Source organism: Erinaceus europaeus, chromosome 4, assembly GCF_950295315.1.
Source record: "Erinaceus europaeus chromosome 4, mEriEur2.1, whole genome shotgun sequence".
In the NCBI taxonomy this organism is placed as follows: domain Eukaryota; kingdom Metazoa; phylum Chordata; class Mammalia; order Eulipotyphla; family Erinaceidae; genus Erinaceus; species Erinaceus europaeus.
Window position 1 is genome coordinate 142,359,625 of NC_080165.1, and position 21,632 is coordinate 142,381,256.

Here is a 21,632-nt window from a genome sequence, read left to right on the forward strand (position 1 = left end):
ATGTCTTCAACATCAGTCTTCTATGGATGGGTCCCTTCTCAGTCCAGCTCCAAAGTTGTCTAGTCCTCGGAGTCTGGCACCACTGCTTTGAAGGTGGACTCCCTCTGACTGCGTGGTTTCACCTCCACAGGAAACTACATAAACTGTCCCCACCCCTCATCTCTCTGCTTTCTCCTTGTCCCAACAATTGGGGAGGTAAGGTTGTCTTATAGACAGTGGCTATGAATTCTTTTCTTTTTTTCTTTTTTTTTGCCTCCAGGGTTATCACTGGGGCTTGGTGCCTGCACTACGAATCCACTGCTCCTCGGAGGCCATTTTTTTCCCATTTTATTGCCGTTGTGTTTGTTGTAGTTATTGTTGTCATAGCTGTTGTTGGTGTTGGACAGGACAGAGAAATGGAGAGAGGAGGGGAAGACAGAGAGGGGGAGAAAAAGACAGACACCTGCAGACCTGCTTCACCTCCAGAGACTATTAATGGTTGTTCTTTATCTTTCCAAGTGAAGCAGACAATTAATTCCTCTAAGTATTAACTCAGGAAAAGCAGGCCCGCGGTGCCACTTGTTCTCTTGACGCCCATGACAGGGTCTGTCACACTTGAGATTGACTCAGGAATTGCTATTACCTGACTTCAACTACTGCTTGCCTGAAGATTTGCCTAAGTGGGGAGAACTCCTTATTGGGAACCTGGCGGTAAAATCCCACACAGGTGGGATTGGATTTCTGGTTTATTTTGAAAGGCAGAATCCAAATTTGCAAAGTGCCATCAAATAAAATACCATTCCCCACCTAGCGTTGGATATCTTCATGGGTAATTCAAAGCATGGAAAGGACAAACTTACTCAAGTGTGACTCTCCTTCAAGGTAGAATTTATTCTAGGGGGCAAACTTTTAAAATCTTTTCCATCTCCTTGATCTGAAATAAGAGCCCATTGCATGGCTTAGAACTTTGAACTCAAGTCTTCAAAGGTGTCCCAAAAGCTGAATTATTCATTTATTTATTATTTTCCCCTCCAGGGTTATTGCTGGGCTCGGCGCCTGCACCATGAATCCACCGCTCCTGGAGGCCATTTTTTCCCCCTTTTTGTTGCCCTTGTTGTTGTCGTCTCGTTGTGGTTATTATTATTGCCATTGTTGATGTTGTTCATTGTTGGATAGGACAGAAGAGAAATGGAGAGAGGGAGGGGAAGACAGAGAGGGGGAGAGAAAGACAGACACCTGCAGACCTGCTTCACCGCCTGTGAAGCAACTCCCCTGCAGGTGGGGGCTCGAACCGGGATCCTTACGCTGGTCCCTGTGCTTTGTGCCACATGTGCTTAACTCACTGTGCCACCGCCTGACTCCCTATTTATTTTTTTTCCAAATGTCAAACAGAGCATAGAGACAGGTCAGGGTGTGAACAGCACAGGAGCTGCATGTCTGAGGGCTCACAGTCAAACCCCAGCACTCCCCATGAATTGCTCTGGTCTCTCTAATAAATGGATAAATCTTAATTATGTTGTTGTCACCAAAACCCTGAAGTATGGAGTCTGAGTCTTAGTATGATGGACGCTGTGATGACATGCATCTTCTGGGTTTCCATTAGGGGCACCTGACGGGGACCATCAGGTGACAGGCCAAAACCTCCCGACACTCCATGAACAGAGTTGAAATCCCACCTTCCTCCTTAGAAGTTCCTGCAGGGCAACATGACTCAGGGCATGCTAATGTGGCCACCAGCCACCAGGAACAATGCCATCAATCTGCTTTTATTAAACTGTCTGCTTGTCTGTGGAGGTCAACAGTGGGCCAGGGAAAAGTTTGCTAGATTCACTCAGGATAAGGTAGGTCCTCAGTTCTGTCCCTCTTCCAGCCTAGGAAATCAGGCCACAGGAAGACCTTGTGATTAACCCAGCTATTCTGTTTCTGGGGCTAGTGGAGTGGGGAGGGAGAACAAAAGACATCTTGGAGTAAAATAGAGTGTCATTGATGCTTTATTTACATGCGTCACCATGTCTTTTACAAACTAGGTTACGGTTTTAAGTGGAATACACAAGGCAGTATCTACAAACACCAAGAAAAAGTAAGAACTGTATCTCTAGTTCATTTGGAAAGTGGGAAAGATTCCCAAATCAAACTGGGCTGGATTCATAAGAAGAGAAGTGATAGTTAATTCATGGCAACATATGGTTAGACAAAATCCTCAGTGAGAGTGCAACATGAGAGTGTTCGCCTTGAAAGAAAGGATGAGGTTCTTCAAACCAAAGTAGCAACTGCTTGACTCTTAAGTGTTTGAATATGGCCATGCACCATATTTAAATCTAGTTGTTTGGGGATGGGGGGGGTCGTGAGAAATTGAAACAGGTAAGACAATTTTACATATACTGTATACAGATATTTTTTTCCATTCATGCAACTTTTTTTTTCTTAAAAAAAGTTAAACATGTGAAGCCAAAATGCACAATATACTTTTTTTTTAAAAAAAAATTAACTAATTTTTTTCTGGTCCTTCTTCATATCTGTTTACATTTCCTGTATACATAATGTGCTTGGAGAAATATACGAGAGAGAAGACTGATTGCCAGGCAATGAGATAACTTCAGAGAAATAAGTTGACTGGTCACACAATTTTTAAAAGCAGATGCACAGATATTCCCGGAGTTAGCAGAGGCCTCAAAATCAATCATTCAGAAAAAAAAAAAAAAAAAAATATATATATATATATATATATGTAAATTGTAAATAAAATGGAACAAGAAGAAAATATTTCATTCATTTTAACTTTATAAAAAGAAAATACTAACAATTTAGACCTAATAGTACAAATTCTTTCCAGCTACCTGGGCATCTGTTTTGAGGCTCTTGTTTCCAAACATGGTTTCATTTCACAAGAACTTTACTTTTCCTTTCTGTGCCCTGCTGCTCCAGGCTCCAGGAGAAGCTGGCTTTTTCGTACCTCTTTGCCAGTGACTACATTTTCATAAAAATGCTGCTTTTCCTAACCAAAAAAAAAAAAAAAAAAAAAAAAAGGCTCAATCATATAATGTTGCCCAAATATAGCAAGAAAAAAAAAGAAAAAAAGAAAGAAAAATCCATCTAGAGCTGTCATGGTTTTATTTTAGCTAACCAGAGAGAAGGGGGACATATTTACGTCCCCTTGCCAGTCCTAGGCATCAGCATATGAAACTGGACTGGCTGTTTTTATTTTTCTTGCTTTGTTCTTGATTCAGTCTTTCCAAGAGACTTAAATATGCCTTACATGCTAGGTAGATGCAAAGTCTGTCCCTGCCATCTTTAACAAATTTGGAAGCCATCTTAAAATGACACCCTGAGACTGGGCCTGTCCCGAGCCGGCAAGTCAGGGCAGGGAAGTGACACACATGATGTCAACAAAACGCAACACCAAACACAAAGTCCACTTTGGTCTACACAGTGTGTGCACAGTCCTATTAATAGGAAAGACAAACTTCTGAATTTCTTTTTTTTTTAAATAGGTATTTCAGCAACCATGATATTGCAGAGGACACAAATCAAGGAAATGGAACTCAGATTCATTCACAGTTAATGGGACCCACTGAACCTAGCAGTCAGTGCTCACACCAGGACAGGGAAGGCTGGATAAAGCTCAAACTTTGGGGTGTGTTGTGGGGCTGGGGGTGGTGGATAAAGGCATCCGGTCCGGATTTCTGAAAACAACAGAGTTCCAGACTGCATACATTAGTAGTTATCCTTCACTTTTATTTCTCGTCAAGGAGTGGAAGGCTCCCTGGAGCAAGTTATTTAGAGGTGGAAGGTGGCCTTGTATATAGCTCTTGAACATGACAGCCTCCATGCCCCAGCAGGCCACTAGATCGAAACGTCACTGGAAGGGCCCGAGGACACCCTGAGCTCCATGTTGTCTATTTCATTCCCTGTTGACAACCCCACCCCCCACCCCCGCCCTTGTTACTGGTGCCACCCTTGACTTTGCCCTGATCCCTCAGCAATTTATAACACTCTACATAGAGATGCTGAGTTATTAAAAAACATTTCCAAGGACCCTTCCCATCTCCATTTTCTTGATCTGCTTGGTGGCTACCCTGTTCTCATACCTCTACCGTCCCCCTCAGCTGTTTTAGATTAAATGATAATCTGGTTCTAGGACATTTAGTAAGTCATTCTGCCTGAAACCCAACAAACATGGGGTGGTGGTGGTAGGGAGGATAAACAAGAAGCCACATGTCTGGAAGGGATTCAACAGTCTTGAAGTTGAAACACTTTTGAAGGCTGCCTTTCTTACTCTCAAAATAACTTCCAACATCTTAAAAAACAAAAACAAAACGAAAAACAACTGTCCAGGCCAATAGCTATTGTGTCAGTTTGCTTCTTGGAGCTCAGGAAAGTCTCAGGGTTCTCAAGTTGAAAGTCACGTGGAGTTTTTATTGTATTGGATAGTCATCTCTCTCCACCCCAAGTCCCCAAGTCCCCCAACCCCAGCACCTGACTGTCCACTGTTCCTCCCTGCCATCTCTGATCTGCCTCTCTCTGCAGGGGAGGCCACTTAGGAGCCAGAAAGACAGCCCCATTTCATTGATATTATATGGTTCTTGTGAACAGCAGACTGCCAAAGAATCAAATGGCTGACGTTACTATAAAGGAATACAGGAAGCAAGTGTATCTCACCGACAAGCAGACCATGTGGATAGAATATATATATATATATATATATTTAAAAATTATACATACTTTTAAAATGAAGATTATAAACTTGTAGCTGTTCAGAAAAAGGCGATATGCTACAGGCCTACTGTCACCACAACTGCCCAACTTACAGATTTGGTAAAAAGGCAGGGTGGACTCAACGGGGCCATCACTCCGACAGAGCAATCCAAGCAAGGCAGGAGAGACGTGTGACAATGCCCAAAGGAACTCTCATTATTCTAGGATTTGGACCCACCGCCGGTCTCACCCCAGCGGCCGTCTAAAGCAGAGGTGCACAAGGGGGACCCTGGCAGCTAGTGCTGAGCGCAGAGGGGTCAGGTGGCACGTCTGTGTTGGTGGAAGGGAGTCCGTGCTCACTGCACGGTGCAAGACTCAGCGAGAACTCATGCAGGGAGGTCTGTGCTGGGAAAAATTAAAAAAAAAAAAAAACTAGCTTGTATTCCTAACACCCATGCAGACTGTTCCATTTCTGTATTGTACATGGTAAAATATATTTATACATTTCTATGCCTAATGCTTCTTTATGCAAAAGAAAAGAGTCTTCATGTATCACTTTGGAGAAGTATGTGGTGTCACACAAGTTTTGTATGTACCAAAGGTGTTCTCGACTGTGCTGTCTACCAACAGAGTGACTCATCACACGTTCCCGGTTAAACAGAAAGCACCTAGACAGCACCGTAACTTTTGGAAAACAAAACAAAATGAAACCTATCAAAGCAGAGAAGCGATTAAAAAGGCAAAACAAAAGCAAAAACAGCCCAGACTGCTCTATCTTGGACTTGCGTTCTGTCACTTATACAATAAGAAGCTTAGTTTATATTAAGGAAAAAAAAAGTTGGAATACTAGTGCCCCTCACTCACAAGCCTACTAGGATCAGAGTATACACAGCAAGACTGGAAATAATCCAGGGTGTGTATTTAGGAAAACAGAGAAGTTGGAAACTCCTTCAGCACTGATGTGGGTTTGTACTGTCTACACATTTCTCAGTGTGGGCTTAGGGGCTCGTCTGGGAGCTCATTTCTTCTGCAAAGCAAAACAGGACTACTTTTTTTTTCATTGTTATTCCTCCTTTTCTTTCTTTCTTTTTTCCTCCTTAAAACTAAATCCCTTAATGGCATTTGGCAATGAGTGGTCAGCCAAGCTGACTTCTTTCTTAAAAAGACCCTATTTTTTTTTTTTTTCTAACCAACATATACTGAGGGTACTGACAGGAGACCACGGGCCCTACTGACTAGGCAACTAAAGACCATGTGCTGGGGGGTCTCATCCACCGACCACCCGACCTGGGTCGGACGCTGTGCCATTTATATTGCCTACGCAGGGGTTCAGTCCTGGACTGGTGTGCACACAGCCAACAGTTGTGCCATTTTTTTTTTTTAAAGGATACTTTTCAACCCCAACAAAAGAAGAAAGATAATTCCCCCCTCTGGTTTCTGTAATGGTTAGTTTATGGAGTGAGTTCCATGGGCTCCAATGTTTTTGTGGATGCCCGAAGTCAGAAGGAGACATTTTCCTTCTGTTTTTAAATTTGTTGGGGGGAGGGGGATGAAAATGGTTAACATTTTAATCAGAAAAAAAATTAAGAAAAAAAAAAGAAAGGAAAAATACTGAAAGTGAATGCATGGGGGGGGGGGAAGTCAAAGGAAAACAAACAAAAGAAACGACACTTAGAACATCCCATAGACATCACGGTAGTGAAGCGCCAGGCGAGGGCTGCCGGTGTGCTCTGAAGGAGGTGGGCGGCGCTGACAGGGTCGGTCCTTCGCTGGCAGGTGGCTCGTCACCCTGTACAAGGAAGATTTTGCATACTTTATAGAGAGAGTTCACTTCCGAGGGTAAGTGCTTCACCCAGGGGAACGGGGCTGTTAACAGTCTCTGCTGGGTTAGGAAAATGGTGTGGGGTTCACAAAGGTGTTAAGCTGTAAACGGTATCACTGTCCACTTGCTGAGAGCAGATTTGGCAAAGGGTTTTTCTCCGTAGGTCTTGTGTCAGTTTGAGGGTCTAGAAGGAGGACAAAAGAAAACCAGAGATGGTTAGGAGCCTCTGCAGCACGAGTGGGCACGTCAGGCGGACACTGTCTGTCTGCCACTTCCTCTTTGTTGCCCCAGTGGCGAAGGTACTGAAAGCCCAGAGATAAAGGATGGAGACAACTGTGTTTCTGTGCTTAGGGGAGGTAACAAAGGGCACACTAGGGTATGTTAGTGGACCCTTTCAGGAAAGAGGTGCTCAGGGGGCACATGAGATTTTGCTCTAGACATCTGGACTCAGGGGTTTTCTGGGGATCAGTACTTTCATGCTAACACCAGGGAAACTGGGTCACTCTCAGCAAAAGAACTACACTGGTTCTGGGTCTCCACTGGTTACGTGGCCAAACAAGCCTTACCTATGACCCTACCCACCAACAGCACCCCAGGACCAGGAGAGATGACCACGCCACCTTCCACAAAGGTTTGTAAGTCTGCACTTCTGGGAGGGAGTCAGCTAGACTTCCTTCACTGTACAAGGACTAAGTCATTTTAAGTGGGCGATGTTAGGAATTTGTTTTTTTACACTAAAAATCTGCAGGGGTGTGGTGTGTGGGGAAATAACACAAAACCATCTTCCCACAAAGCAACATATTAATAATCAGCAACATAATTATTATCATTATTAATTTTTGTCTTTGATAAGTCTTAACAGTAAGACACAGAAGAGGCTCTCCTCAGATTGACTGAATACACAGAAGTCTTACCAGGTCTTACACACACATTCATTAACTCAGACTGCACTGAGCTCAGGAAAACTAGATGGCTAAAATAAAGGAGCTGCCGTGACTGGCTTCAAGACACAAGGCCTTTTGTTTATGGAGACAGTGTCAGCTGTCAGGGAAGGGGAAAGAAACTGGGTTCCAGGCCAGGAAATGGGCAGAAAAATGGAAGTGAAACAACAGGAACCCACCAGGTAAGGTGAGCAAGCACAGAAAAGGGTTAAGTTCATGGATGCGCACACTCACCCACACCCCAACTTCCTCCCCCGGTAGAAGAAGCAGTGCCTGTCATATACTCATCTGCAGTTTTCACAAGTGTACTTAGGACTTCAACCTCGTCCCTGGCCAGACTGGCTGGCAGTTTTGCCTTTCCCCACCAACACCCAGCAAGTTGGCTGAGTCGAGCGGTCGTGATGCTACCTAACCCGGATGACTCTTCCCCTTGTGAGGGCTCCGCACAGAACTTAGGAGGCACAGACGGCGAAATGAAGAGAGAGAGAGAGAGAGGTCTTTTCTGCACCAGTCTCAGAATCTGGTTTCCTTGGCTGAAAGCTCCCCCCCCCCCACTATTTTCTGCTTTGTAAAGGTATGACATGGTATTGTCCTGCACTATACAAGAGGACCTCACCCAAATGTCCTGGAACCCCACTTCTCCAGAGCCCTGCCCCACTAGGGAAAGACAGAAACAGGCTGGGAATATGGATCCACCTGCCAACAGCCATGTCCAGCAGAGAAGCAATTACAGAAGCCAGACCTTCCACCTTCTGCACTCCATAAAGAATTTTGGTCCTGTGGTCCGGGAGGTGGCACAGTGGCTAAGGAACTAGACTCTCAAGCATGAGATCCTGAGTTTGATCCCTGGCAGCACATGTACCAGAGTGATGCCTGGCTCTTTCTCTCTCTCCTCCTATCTCTCTCATTAATAAATAAATAAAATCTTTAAAAAAAAAAAAGAATTTTGGTCCTTACTCCCAGAGGGATAAAGGATAGGGAATGGAGGGGATGGGACATAGAACTCTGGTGGTGGGGACTGTGTGGAATTATACCCTTGTTATCTTATGAGCTTGTTAATCATGATTTAAAAATAAATAAATAAAATAATAGTCTGCTGATTTCAGAGGGATACAGCAAATCTCAGTATCTGTGAGGAACTCAGTCCTATTATATGAACCCTATTCAGGACTTCTGGGGCAGAACAGAAGTTTGGATGTGCTTCTTCAGGAGATTTGGTTTTTTTCCTTCACAAGAACTCCACAGTCTAACACCACTATGCAATTAGACCTCAGGGAACCAGGGTCCCCAAGTCCTGATCCTGACTCACTGTAAGTGTCCAGGGAAAAGCTCTAAGTTATTACCTAATTCAGATCCCATCCCCCGGTTCCCTTTGGTGTTAATTATTCAGCCGCAGAAACCAGTGCATACTGGGAAGGTGACATACTTCATTCCCCAAGTACAGAGGCCGAGCACACAGTTGTGATGCTTGGGCCGTGCTAACACAAGAGGAAAAGGGGACACCTGTCAACATTCAGCATGGCCTTTTTCTCAGCAGAACAGGGCATGGGGCTTGGGACCAGGGGCAGGAGGCCCGAACAGTGGTCTACACCAATAACCGAGAACCTGCAGGGTCAGCATTCATTCCCTCATCAAGAGGCCCAGAAACATCATCATTAGAAAGGAGATATGCCCCCCCCCCACTCCCCGGCTCCCCACCTGCAGGGGAGTCGCTTCACAGGCGGTGAAGCAGGTCTGTAGGTGTTTGTCTTTCTCTCCCCTCTCTGTCTTCCCCTCCTCTCTCCATTTCTCTCTGTCCTATCCAACAACAGCAATAACTACAACAATAATAACTGCAACAATATAACAACAAGCGCAACAAAAAGGGAATAAATACTTTAAAAGAAAGGAAGAAAGAAAGAAAAAGAAAGGAGATGTGCCGACCATTACTCCTTCCCTTTTGGCCAAATGGGACTGAGGTCACCTCTGGTGCAGTAACCATCCCTCCTTGCACTTGACAGCCTGCTTAAGAATGGGGCCTAATGGGGCCAGGTGGTGGTGCACCTGGTTAAGTTCACACATTATAATGCGCAAGGACCCAGGTTCAAGCCCCTGGTCCCCACTTTCAGGAAGGAAGCTCCACTCTCTCCCTATCTTCCCTTCTCTCAATTTCTGTCTCTATGCAATAATAAGTAAATAAGCAAATAAAAAAGAATGGGATTTAGTGCTTACAGGTTGAGGAGAGGTGAGATTTAGAGGCAGCTCTCACAGAGCACAAACTTCATTAAACAACAACAACAACAACAAAAATCCCTCTCCACAGAAAGACATTTTCTTCGCAATAGAAGGAAAGCAGATTATAAAAAAATTGTGAGAATATAAAGAAACCAAGTCATGTTGAAGAGAAATAAGATGATCTTTTCAAGAAGACCTTCCAGGATCACCTTTCACTAGGAAGATGCTGAGATTAAAAGAGAAGATTAAAGAAAGCAGCTTCTCCTCTGTCTCGGATTTTTTTTTTTTTTTGTACTTTTCTTTAGTGGTTCAATGTTTGCACATGCTTATCTGACTCCATGGAGAACTGAAAGGCTGAAGGAGCAGATGAAGTGAGGAAACCCGTCATGGAGCTGGAAACTGAATGTTACTTTGACTGGATCCACATCCCAAGGGTTCTAATGCAACTCCAGCCCTTCTTACATTGTTTCAAGTGTGGAGCACACACACAGTTTCCTTGTATGTACTGACGCCCTTCCAAGTTAAAAACCCCATCAGATTATGTTTACTTCCGGGAGGGAAAGAAAACATCTCTCTCATTTTGCAGTTTCAATTACCAGGCAACAGGTCAATTACCAATAGATATGTCAATATTGTCCTGTCTTGCTGGTGACTTTTCATTACTTGAGAGAGACTCTTCATCTAATTAAAAAAAAAAGTTAGTTTGAAATCAGGCTGTTGATGCAAGGAAAATGAAGCGGGGCAACCAACTGATGAGGCCCATTCTAAAAATATCTTTAGATGCTGTCATCTGGTCTCTGGTGAGCAAAAGTCCCTCTATAATCTTGGCATCTGGAGGGAAGGCAAGTTCCTGCCTAATTATCACCACTAAATCACATGATATTCTAAGAAAGGGCAACGCCTCTAAAAAAAAAAAAATCCACAGAAAGCACAACAACCCTTATCAACGCTAATCTTGGATAAAACGTTGTGTCCCGACTGCTGTCCTCCCACGGCTTAACTCCACTGTGACCAATTTGGCTTTTTCAGTACTGTTATCTTCTTGGCCGAGAAGAAAGGAACAGGACTGTAACAGCAAACATGACATGGCAAGAAAGAGAGAAACCGAGTGAAACTTTCATATCCACAAACCCCAGAAGGTCCTCCATAGCTGCCCTGGCTAAAAACTAAAAGGGGGTTGAAGGACTGTCTGCTTAGAAGACAAAATTAGAATGAAATGCCACTTCTGTCATAGAACTAAGCTTGTAATACCCCAGGTAAGGTTGTAGACTAACTGTGGAACAATTACGATACAAGAGGAGGCAGGATCCCGGTTCGAGCCCCTGGCTCCCCACCTGCAGGGGAGTCGCTTCACAGGCTGTCTTTCTCAGCCCCTCTCTCTTCCCCTCCTCTCTCCATTTTTCTCTGCCCTATCCAACAACGACAACATCAATAACTACAGCAATAAAACAACAAGGGCAACAAAAGGGAATAAATAAGTAAACATTTTTAAAAAATGATAGAAGAGGAAATGAGTCAATCTGAGAGGGAAACGTAAAGTAGAGCTCAGAGAATAGGTCTGCTTCTAGCCTTGAGTCCAGAGCAAAGAAAAACTACCATCTTGGGGGCCGGCTCATGGCACACTCTAGTGAGAGCTCATGTTATCACGCACAAGGACCTAGGTTCAAGCTTCACAAGCAGTGAGGCAGTGCTGCAGGTCTCCCTGTCTCTCTCTCTCTCTCTCTGTTTCTATCTTCTCTATCCAAAAGAAAGTATATATATATATATATATATATATATACCATCATCTTTGCTAGATGCCCAGATGGATTTAGAGAACCTAATCCATCAGGAGCTACAATCCCTGCAACCATCCACCAAGGTTTTTTTTGCTGGTGTCACCCCAGGAAGGATAGTATTTGTGCGCGCATGCGTGCGTGCGTCTCGGTAGCCACATCTAACTGTGGAGCGTCAAAATGGCGTAGTTCCCTTGATGTTCATCTTTATAGACAACAGATAAAGCAGCTCCTCCACACACACAAGTAGGCACAAAATGCCACCTTTACCTTTATTTTTGTTCAATTATCTTTTATAGGTTGGAATAGAAAATGATGAGAAGTGCATGGGGGACCCAGCTTGCCACTGACAGGGGTGTGATTCAGCTCTAGGGGCTGGGCAGTGGTGCACTTGATTGAGTGCGTATGTTACCATGTGCAAGGACCCAGGTTCAAGCCCTCAACCCCCACCTGCAGGAGGGAAGCTTCGTGAGTGGTGAAGCACTGCTACAGGTGTCTCCCTGCCTCTCTCCCTCTCTCTGTGTGTCCCTCTCAATTTCTCTGTTCTATCAAATATAAGGAAAATAAAACACAAATTAAAGAAAAAATTAAAAGAATAAAAAAGATCTCTGTCTGTGACGCTGAGCAAACAAAGCCATCCTCCATGTTTGGTAGAGGAGAGGAATTAGGAGGTGAAGCTCTATAAAAACACAGCTTGATAAATGCAGTCACTTTGCCATTTTAAACACTAACTAGCTAAGGAGGAAACTAAAACAGGAGTGGCAGTTTGAGCCAGGCTGGGGGTCAAGGTCAAGCTGAGGTGTCTCCCTACAGTAAAGTCAAGCTTTTAGGTGATACAGCCTCAGATGCTCTGGTGTTTTTCCAACAGACGAGTAAACACCCCGGGAGAAGAGGGAGACATTGTAGGGAAGTTTAAACTAAGCTTCTCAGTGACAAAGATGACACTCAGGGTCCGGGCTGTGATGCACCCTTTTGAGAGCACACAGCACCATGCACAAGGGCCCAGGCTGAAGCCCCCAACCCCACATGCAGGGCGGATCCCCTCCCCCGCCCCAAGATGGCAGGTGTAGTCTACTGCTGATAACCGATGACAAACACCTGAAAAGCCTCTGCCTCTGAGCTGCTTCCAAGTGCTCTGCTCTGGCTGTCGCCTTTGGGCTGTGCTGTTAAACACAGAAAACACAAGGAAGCAAGGACCATCATAGCACTTCACGGCGAGAGGGACAAAGAAGCAAGAGTGAGCTACAGAGAGGCACGGACCTGGCTGTGGTTGAAGCTGTAGGGATGACTGATGACTTTCTTTTTCTTTCTTTCTTTCTTTCTTTCTTTTTTCTTTCTTTCTTTCTTTCTTTCTTTCTTTCTTTCTTTCTTTCTGTCGTCTGTCTGTCTGTCTTTCTTTCTTTCTTCCTTCCTTCCTTCCTTTCTCTTCCTTTCTTTTTCTTTCTTTCCTTCTTTCTTTCATCTTTACTGGATAGAGACAGAAATCGAGAAGGTAGGGAGTGACAGAGAGGGAGAGAGACAGAGAGACACCTGCATCACTGCTTCGCCACTCGTGAAGCTTTCCCTCTGCAGGGGTGGGGACCAGGGGCTTGAACTGTGCACATCGTAACCTGTGCTCAACCAGGTGCGCCACTACCCAGTCCCTCAGAGATTTTATTTTCTTAAGACTCCTAAGAGTTCCCTTTTATTTTATTTTATTTTATTTTATTTTTTAACACCAGCACTGCTCAGCTCTGGCTGGTGGTGGAGTGGGGGATTGAACCCTAGACTTTAGAGCCTCAGGCATGAGAGTCTCTTTGCATAACCATTATGCTATCTGCCTTCCATCGAGTTCCAATCCACTTAGAATAGAATCGAGTTTGGAGTGGCTTTCTTTTAAAGAACCATTTCTTAAGGAAGAAAGACAGAAACAAACAACCATTATTTAAGGGAGTTTGGGTTCTCTTCGGATTTGTGGCTACTATTTAATCTTAACAAGAATTCCCAAAGCTCTTAGCGGCAGACAGTCCTCTCCCAGGCTTAATGTTTTACTACTGCTGATGGAAACACACATGACGACTCCCTTCACTGGGTTAGGCTCAGTCGCTTTCCCAGCTCTGCTCTTCTCCCCCCACCCCCCATGTGCCTCACACACAAACGTTCAGACGTTTAGACATTCAGACAGCTCCTCTGGCCCTACCCTGCCTGCACTGTTCACCCTGCACCTAACCAGAGAGAGCCCAGAATCACTCCCTTTCCAAGACACTGAAATTCCAAGATGTCAAACTCCTTGAAAGCAGTCTTCATATCCAACCACACACATATGGAGGGGCTTCTGTTTTAATATAGCACTAAGACATAGTGTTTGCCCTCAAAATTTTTTTTTTCCATTTTTCGTAATTTTTTTCCCCACCAGTGTAAAAACTAGGGCTTGGCACCTGTGCAATGACTACAATGATGCCACCGTTCCATTTGGTCATTTTTTTTTCTATTGGGGGGAGAGAGAGCTCTATAGCACTGCTCCACTGCTTGCTAGATTTCTCTAAGTGGGGACCAGGGGCTTGAATTAGGTTCCCCACATAGTAATGTGTGTGCCCTACCAGGTGAGCCACACAGAATCAGAAGAGATGTTGAGGGCAGAGCAGCCATACTTTCTGAACGCTCATTTGTATCCCACACCGCCAATATGGCGGTCATCCCTAGGTAGAGTCTAAGGTCAGACTACTGTCAGCCTCACGGATATTTACTGTGAGACATTTTTCTGCTCTCAGTTGGAGCAACTCTTATTTCTCTGCAGGGACTTGATGTCCTGACAGTGAGAGGGGATGATTAGATTCCCAGGTTCTTTCCCAACAAGTATTCAGAGGAGAGTAAAGGCCAGCCAACTAGGACTCCTCAGTCAGGTCTTTACAGATGCTAATAGAACACTTTAGGTGTCACTCACAAACCTCAAAGTTGCCTTTGTTAGTGTGTAGTGTGTGTGTGTGTGGGGGGGGGGGCGAGGGTCAGAGAACAGCTTCTCCCATGGTATCCCCAAATTGGCAAACAGGACTTCGAATGGACAGCAAAAGCTTCATGGATCAATTACTATACTTTTTTTTTTGTTTGTTTAAATAAAAATTAGCCTAATTGATCCTAGTTTATTAAGGAAAGTAGTCACTTTTTCTGCCAATAGTTAAGACTGACCTGGCAGTTTTCTTTATTCTGAATTAACCTCTAGGGGCATCTTAAATAACAATAAGAATTAAAAGAATACTTTTAAAAATTACCAGAAGACACTAACTTACACTGAATCTAGTCCTTTTAAGAGTTCTTTGAGGCAGTCAAAAATTAGTAATGTCATGGGCCCCTTGGAATATACCTAAAATAGACTTCGTAGCTCCTTCCAATATGAAGACCCCAAATTTCATCTGCTACACTTTTACCCGTAGGTTCCTGACTATTAAACAAATTTTTCTGCTTTATATCTTAATGCTTTTCAGCCACCAAGTTGCAGATGCTACCATGACAGCAACCTGACTTCCCTGGGCAGATGACCTCACCAGTGTGTCCTGGAACCTCACCTCTCCAGAGCCCCACACCACTAGGGAAAGACAGAAACAGGCTGGGAGTCTGAATCAACCTGCCAATGCCCATGTACAACAGAGAAGCAATTACAGAAGCCAGACCTTCCACCTTCTGCACCCTATAAAGAATTTTGGTCCATACTCTCAGGATAAAGAACAGGGAAACTTCCAGTGGAGGGGAGGGGATATGAAACTCTGGTGGTGGGAACTGTGTGGAATTGTACTCTTCTTATACAACAATCCTGTCCCATTATTATTAAATCACTAATAAAATAAACAAATAAAAGAGTTCCCAGAGGGAACCCTACCCTATACTAGGGAAAGATAGAGACAAGATGGGGGTGTAAATTGACAGGCCAAAATCCATGTTCAGCATAGAAGCAATTACAGAAGCCAGACCTCCTTCCTTCTGCACCCCTAAAAGGAGTTTTGGTCCATACTCCCACTGCTAGAGAAAGAGGACCAGAAGACTCTGAACTTCAGTTCCATCAGGAGCTAGAATTTTTGTTACCAGGAAGCTTTGTTTTTAGGTAGACAGTTATAGAAATAACAGCCAACTCATAATTTGTGACCTTGGGAGAATTACTACTGTTTCTAGTGGAGGGAATGGAGCCACAGAACTCTGGTGGTGGGAACAGTGTGGAATTATATCCGGTTTTTTGTTTTGTAATTCTGTAATCATTAATAAAAAAGTAGAAAGAGATAGAGAGAAAAAGAAAGGAAGGAAGGAAGGAAGGAAGGAAAGAAAGAAAGAAAGAAAGAAAGAAAAAAGGGAAAATGGAGGCCTTTGGGGCCAGGTGGTAGTACATTTAGTTGAGTGCACATGACAGTATGCAAGGAGCTGGGTTCAAAGCCTGCACCTGCAGGGTGAAAGCTATGCAAGTGGTGAAGCAGTGTTGCAAGTGTCTCTCTGTCAGGAAATTGTGAAAAGCCTCACAAAGCATTAAGCCAGCTCCCCCTGCTCCACCCTGCATTCCTGATACTATGACCTATCTATATAATCATTGTTCTGCCTGAAAGATCTCCACCCATTCCATTCCTTTGATCTATCTTCTTTCTCCCCTCGAGACCCTCCCTGCCTGCAGGGTAATATTAATCCTACCAGCTAAAACCCTCGCAACAGTTGCTAAGGAAGTTCCTACCTTCCCAGCCCCTTTTGCCTTTCTCCGCCCCTTTCCTAGAGATTTCCATTTTCAATTTGCCACTTCTGGGTCTGCCCTTTAAAAACCCTGGGCTCTCTGATCAATATATACATTGCATTGTCTAGCCACCACGTGTCTGTTCCTGAGTCATCTCTCTCGCTTCGCTGAGTGAGTAGCAGCCCAGGCTGGCTCCAGTTGAGTTCTCTCCAACCCAGAGAGTGTGTGCCCGGGAAGAGGCACTCCCATACTAGCCCGGCATCTCACCCTCTCTATCACCTCCTCCCCTCTCAATTTCTGGCTGTCTCTATCCATTAAATTTATTTATTTATTTTTTTAAAAAGGGGGAGGTGGTTGCGCACCTGGTTGAGCAGGCATGTTACAGTGCACGAGGATCTGGGTTCAAGCCCTTGGTCCCTACCTGCAGGGGGAAAGCTTTGCAAATGGTGAAGCAGTGCTGCAGCTGTCTCTCTGTCTCTATCACCCCCTTCCCTCTTTATTTCTGGCTGTCTCTATCCAATAAATAAAGATAAGAAATTAAAAAGAAAGAGAAAACCCCATCCTCCAGTTCCTCTGCAATACCACAGAGATGTAATTTGACTTGGAGTGGGTTGCAGAAGCTTTTTGAATCCACAGCTCCCCTTAGAGCAGAGCCTCAGATGAAGTGGTGACTGGCTCATACCCAACTGTGAAGAACCAGTTTTAGAAATTGCACAGCAACCAGAACAAGGCCCCCCAGGACTCTGGAGAGAAATCAGTATCTGAGTTCAGTTTGAACCCTGCCTTAAAGGGGGAACCTGTGTTTTCATTCCAAAACCAAGACCATTGGGGTAGACCATGTGATAATGGAATAGGATGAGAAACAGGGGTTGTCCCAGAAAGTCCAGTCTGTATAGGCACACCCACTGGGCCCAGCCCTGCAAGTAAGAGCACCTTTCCTATTGCATGGACATCACCATTGCTGTCCTTCACCTTCCCAGCTGGATCCTTGTGTTTCCTGAAGAGGAGACCCTTCAAGTGGTCTAACTGTACCCAGTACGTTGGAGATTCACAACAGATGAAATGTGCTTGATTCACTCAGGCTTAACTGCTTTGATCAATACAAAGTCTTTAAGTTTGCCAGGTGGTTTAGTTCTATTCTTCAAAACCCACGCCATGGCTGAAAAAGGCTTAACAACAAATAGGTACCAAAAAACACAGAGTGGGAAGGGAAAAAGGCCAATAATTCATAGTTTTTAAGGGCACTGTTCACCTGCTTCAGTGATACTGTGGGTTCCTTAGAACACAAGGTTAAGGGAAGAAGAGGACCAGGAAGGGCCCTCAACCCTACTTCCACTGGGACCCAGAACTTTTGTTATCAGGAGACTCTGTTTTTCTCCCATCCACGAGAAAGAAAATAATTTGGAGAATAGCTGAGGAAGCCAGGCCCTTGTATGCCTTACCTGAAGAGGGGAGGAAAAATGAACAGCCAGAAGTCGTAATAAGTATAAGTGTGGCTTAGAAAGGATGTGAATGAAGGTGGGGCCTTAGAATTACATAAAAGAGACCAGTAGTGTCAGTAGTCTGTGTATACTTCCCCTTATTTTCTGAATAAAAGTTTAAAATGACTGAGGTCATACTCTTATCAATTTTTTGTCTAGTTTAGTATGGTGAGCCAGATACCACGGGGTCAAGACGCCTCAGTCTCCTTCCCTTCCTCGTCCAACCCCAACAACTGGTCTTATAGATTCTTGAAGAAATAGGACTTGATTCACGACATCAAATAAATTTAGGAATACTGCTCTCCTACTCGAGAAGATTCAGAATGTATATTAACTTTTAAGTTCTGAGAAGTTCTGCTGGAAGCAATCCCCTTTCACTCTATTCAACATGGCATCCCTCAAATTTACTTGATTGTGAAATATTATTTCCCAACTAATATCCACAAATATCTTGAGAGTAGAGTATTCTGAAACAGTTTGAGTAAGAATAACATAAGAGGTATCTATACAACTGGTGTCACCAATTTTCAGAACACAATTTTAAAGCCATTCTTTCGTCTGCCCAGGGCTAAGGAGGGTCTATGAGAGGTTAACCTCTGAATGTGCACAGGAGTGAATCCCCACAACTCCATACACCAAGGCAAGCCTAAAGGAAGAGGAAGTGGTAGCCGGTAGAAGACAATTTATAGAAAATATCATGTATATAATCTCTTAACAGTATACATTATGAATACTCTCTGACATAAGCTCAAAGTTTACAGAAACTACCAATCCCAAGTCTGATCATTTTCACTCCACATATTTATGCTCCACACGAGTTCTGTGAGCAAAAGAGGCCTTTCTAGAGAGTCATTTATAAATGCAACTGGTTGACGTGAGTGACAGAGGCCCTGTCCCCACACTCAGCAGGCTGGCCAGAAGAACAGCCTTAGAGCTGGGTGTACTGCTCTTCAGGGAGAAGAATGTACATATGCAACGCACCAGCTTCTGCACAGAAAACCCCCTTTCACAGCTGTGTTAATTTTCCTTTACTCTGTCAACAACGAAAAGCTCCAGCCAGCCATTCTTTCTATGAATGACCGTTCAGACTTTCGGCTCTTTAAGAAGCTATGAATAAAGATCTCTGCAGATGTAGAATTCTAATGCCTGTTCTATTATAACTAAAGACTGGAGATGATGGTCACAAGTTTGAGTAAGACTATATCCTCTGCACAACACATTCAGATTCATATTTGCCATATGTGACGCTATATGAAACAACTATCTACATGAGGAGAAAAATGTGATGGAGCTCACATATACTGGCTGTGTGTGATTAGAAGTAGTCCTCTCTCCAATTTAAATATTTAAAGACAAAATAGAATCACAGCATTCAAACATGGGTCTAACAGACATCAAAGATGAGCTCCTTTTGGGAAGTAGACCACATAAAAATTCTCTGTGGTTTCCAACACGAAAGCCTGCTGTCTTCTCACCAGCTTCTTTCTCTAATAGTTCTGTGGTTCTTTAGTAAGACCATCTCACAGGCAAAACTGTCAGCTTTAGGTTCAAATTATATGTACTATGTGCATCATTAAAACTTGATGGTTCTGACTTCTTTTAATAGATAAGCAAACTATTATTCTAAGATTTACTAGTGCTGTGGCCATGGGCAGAAAGAGAAAGCTCCCCCTCCCCCTCCCCCTCCCCCTCCAACATTACATCTCATCTCCTAGATCTGGACTTTTTCTGGTTAATGTCTTTTTACAGTTACACCAGAAAATAGCTGCAACAAGACTACATGGTGGGTTGCTCTCTAATGTGGTTCCCAAATGCCAACAGATATTCATGAATAAAAGAGCTCGTGAACTTAAGTCATCTTTCGACATCAAAACTACAGTGAAACTAAAGCTACTGTCCCTTCAAGACAATGTCATGAAGGCTGAGCCTTGCAACCAGTACATTAGTTCAAGGGCATCTCTTTATAAGTGCTTGAGAGAAGTCAGTGTCTTTCATACCCCAGTAACTGGCACTCATGAAAAGGCATGGTTATTTTGCCTTCTCTAGATAGCCCCATCATAAGTCAAGGGATTTCACACATGGTCCAAGATGAATGGCATGTAAGAAACGCCCAGCTCTGCAGAGAAGTATCTCAGGACAGCTCTCCAGCAAGAATGTCTGTCAACTGGACTCAACTGCTTGCTCCTTTTATTCCACAACAAGGCGCCTTCAGTTCAGGGTGCTGTGGTCTTCAGATAGCAGTCACATAGTGAGTCTAGAGGACACTTTTGACTACTGGATTTTTTTAAAGCCAAGAACATTGTTATTGAACAACTCTGGGAACCAGAGAGGCTTAATCTGGTGAAGTCTAAAGACTGTGACCTAACTTCTGTTTTTTGAATCCAAAAGCGTTTCTTCAATAAAGTAAAGGGTACACATTATGTTTAAAAATAAAGACGTGGTCTGGGAGGTGGTACAGTTAATAAGGCACTGGACTCTCAAACATGAGGTCTTGAATTCAGTCTCCAGCAGCACATGTACCAGAGTGATTGATGTCTGGTTCTATCTCTCTGCTTATCTTCTTCATGAATAAAATAAGTGAAATACAGATAAAGAGAGTATGCGATAGACCCTATGCTCCTCAATGTTTCAAGGAGCTATCCAGGCATGGAAAATGGTATCCTGAACTCAGAAAGCAGACTGCATCAAAATCCTCACTGTCTTTAGAATGTTTCTTCTCTTGTTTGAGTGACATCAAAGTTTACTTTCCCAGTAAATGTGGTGGCTTTCTGTTTTTAATATGGACATATTTCCTGGGGTCGGGTGGTAGCGCCGAGGGTTAAGTGCACATGGTGCAAGGCACTGGGGTCGCTTCACAGGCGGTGAAGAAGGTCTGCAGGTGTCTTTCTCTCCCCCTCTGTCTTACCCTCCTCTCTCGATTTTGCTCTGTCCTATCCAGTGGCAACGGCAACAATAATAATGACAACAAGGGCAACAGAATGGGAAAGGATGGCCTCCAGGAGCAGTGGATCCGTAGTGCAGGCTCTCAGCCAAGTCTGATAGCTCTGCCTTTGTATGTAACTTCTTATAAATAAAGGGAAAAAAGAAAAATGTCCTCCAAACAACCTCTCTCAAATTGTTCTGAGAAAAATGTGACAAGAATGACCTGAAAGGTTTCATTAAGGCAAAAATATGAAATGCATTGTTCCAAAAGTAGTCATTATCCAACTCAAGATTTGGTAACTATTTAAAAATCTTAAATAGTTAAGTCTCCCTTAAAATATCTCCGTACAATATTTCAGTATTACACATATAAAAGGAAGGTCCTCTGTACCATTAAAAGGGAAATCCACATTTGAAACACCAGACAGAATTTGACAGTACATTTTCTTTTGGACTTAATTCTTTCCAATGGACCAGAAAGCGACCTCCTTACAGCTACACCAGAATTAAGACCTACTTGTTTGTGTGGAAGCTACAATCACATTCTTCTTCTTGAAAGAAGGCAAACTATTTATTTCCCTGAGAGGAAATACCTAAATTTCTCAAGGCAAGTCTCCACCAGTCTGAGTTCTGTTACCGTATGGAGCTGGCTGGCGTGGAAGCCTGTTACCCAATTTAGCTCCCATTATAGCCTTTTTACCATCTCAAGGGCTATTAAATGACTGAAAACAGATGTCTGAGGTCCAGTGGGGGCCTGCTTTTGCCTGGGAAAATTGAGAAGCCTTAGCATCACAACACTCTTGACATTCCCCTTTCTACAACTACCCATGAACTGGAGAGAGTTCACCCTAGGAGATCCTTGTAATTCTTTCACAGGGGCAGAGGGTTCAACAAGGCTCAGGTTTTCATGTCTTTGAAACCCATTTCCCTCTTACATCATTTAAAAGAGGGGGCACAAATAGCTTGCTGAGATCAAAACATTTAAAAAGGAGCTAGGGTAGACAAGAGCCCTTGAACATGAGAGGGTCTGGGGGGATACAAAGCCAGTATCAGAAGGCACCAGTATTCATCTTCACATGCTTGAGGAGGAGAGTTTGAAGATAAGCTCGGGTATTGTCT

At 43.7% G+C, this 21,632-nt stretch overlaps 1 protein-coding gene across 2 annotated transcripts in view; it reads right to left on the bottom strand.

The window, feature by feature from the left end:
* Positions 1-1,952: 1,952 nt before the first annotated feature.
* The window catches only part of FOXO3 (forkhead box O3), a 139,178-nt gene continuing 119,498 nt past the window's right edge, over positions 1,953-21,632 (bottom strand). For both annotated transcript variants that reach the window (XM_007535471.2, XM_060190655.1), the window contains exon 3: positions 1,953-6,680. The gene's annotated coding sequence lies outside the window, so the exon portion shown is untranslated. The remainder of the gene's footprint in view (positions 6,681-21,632) is intronic.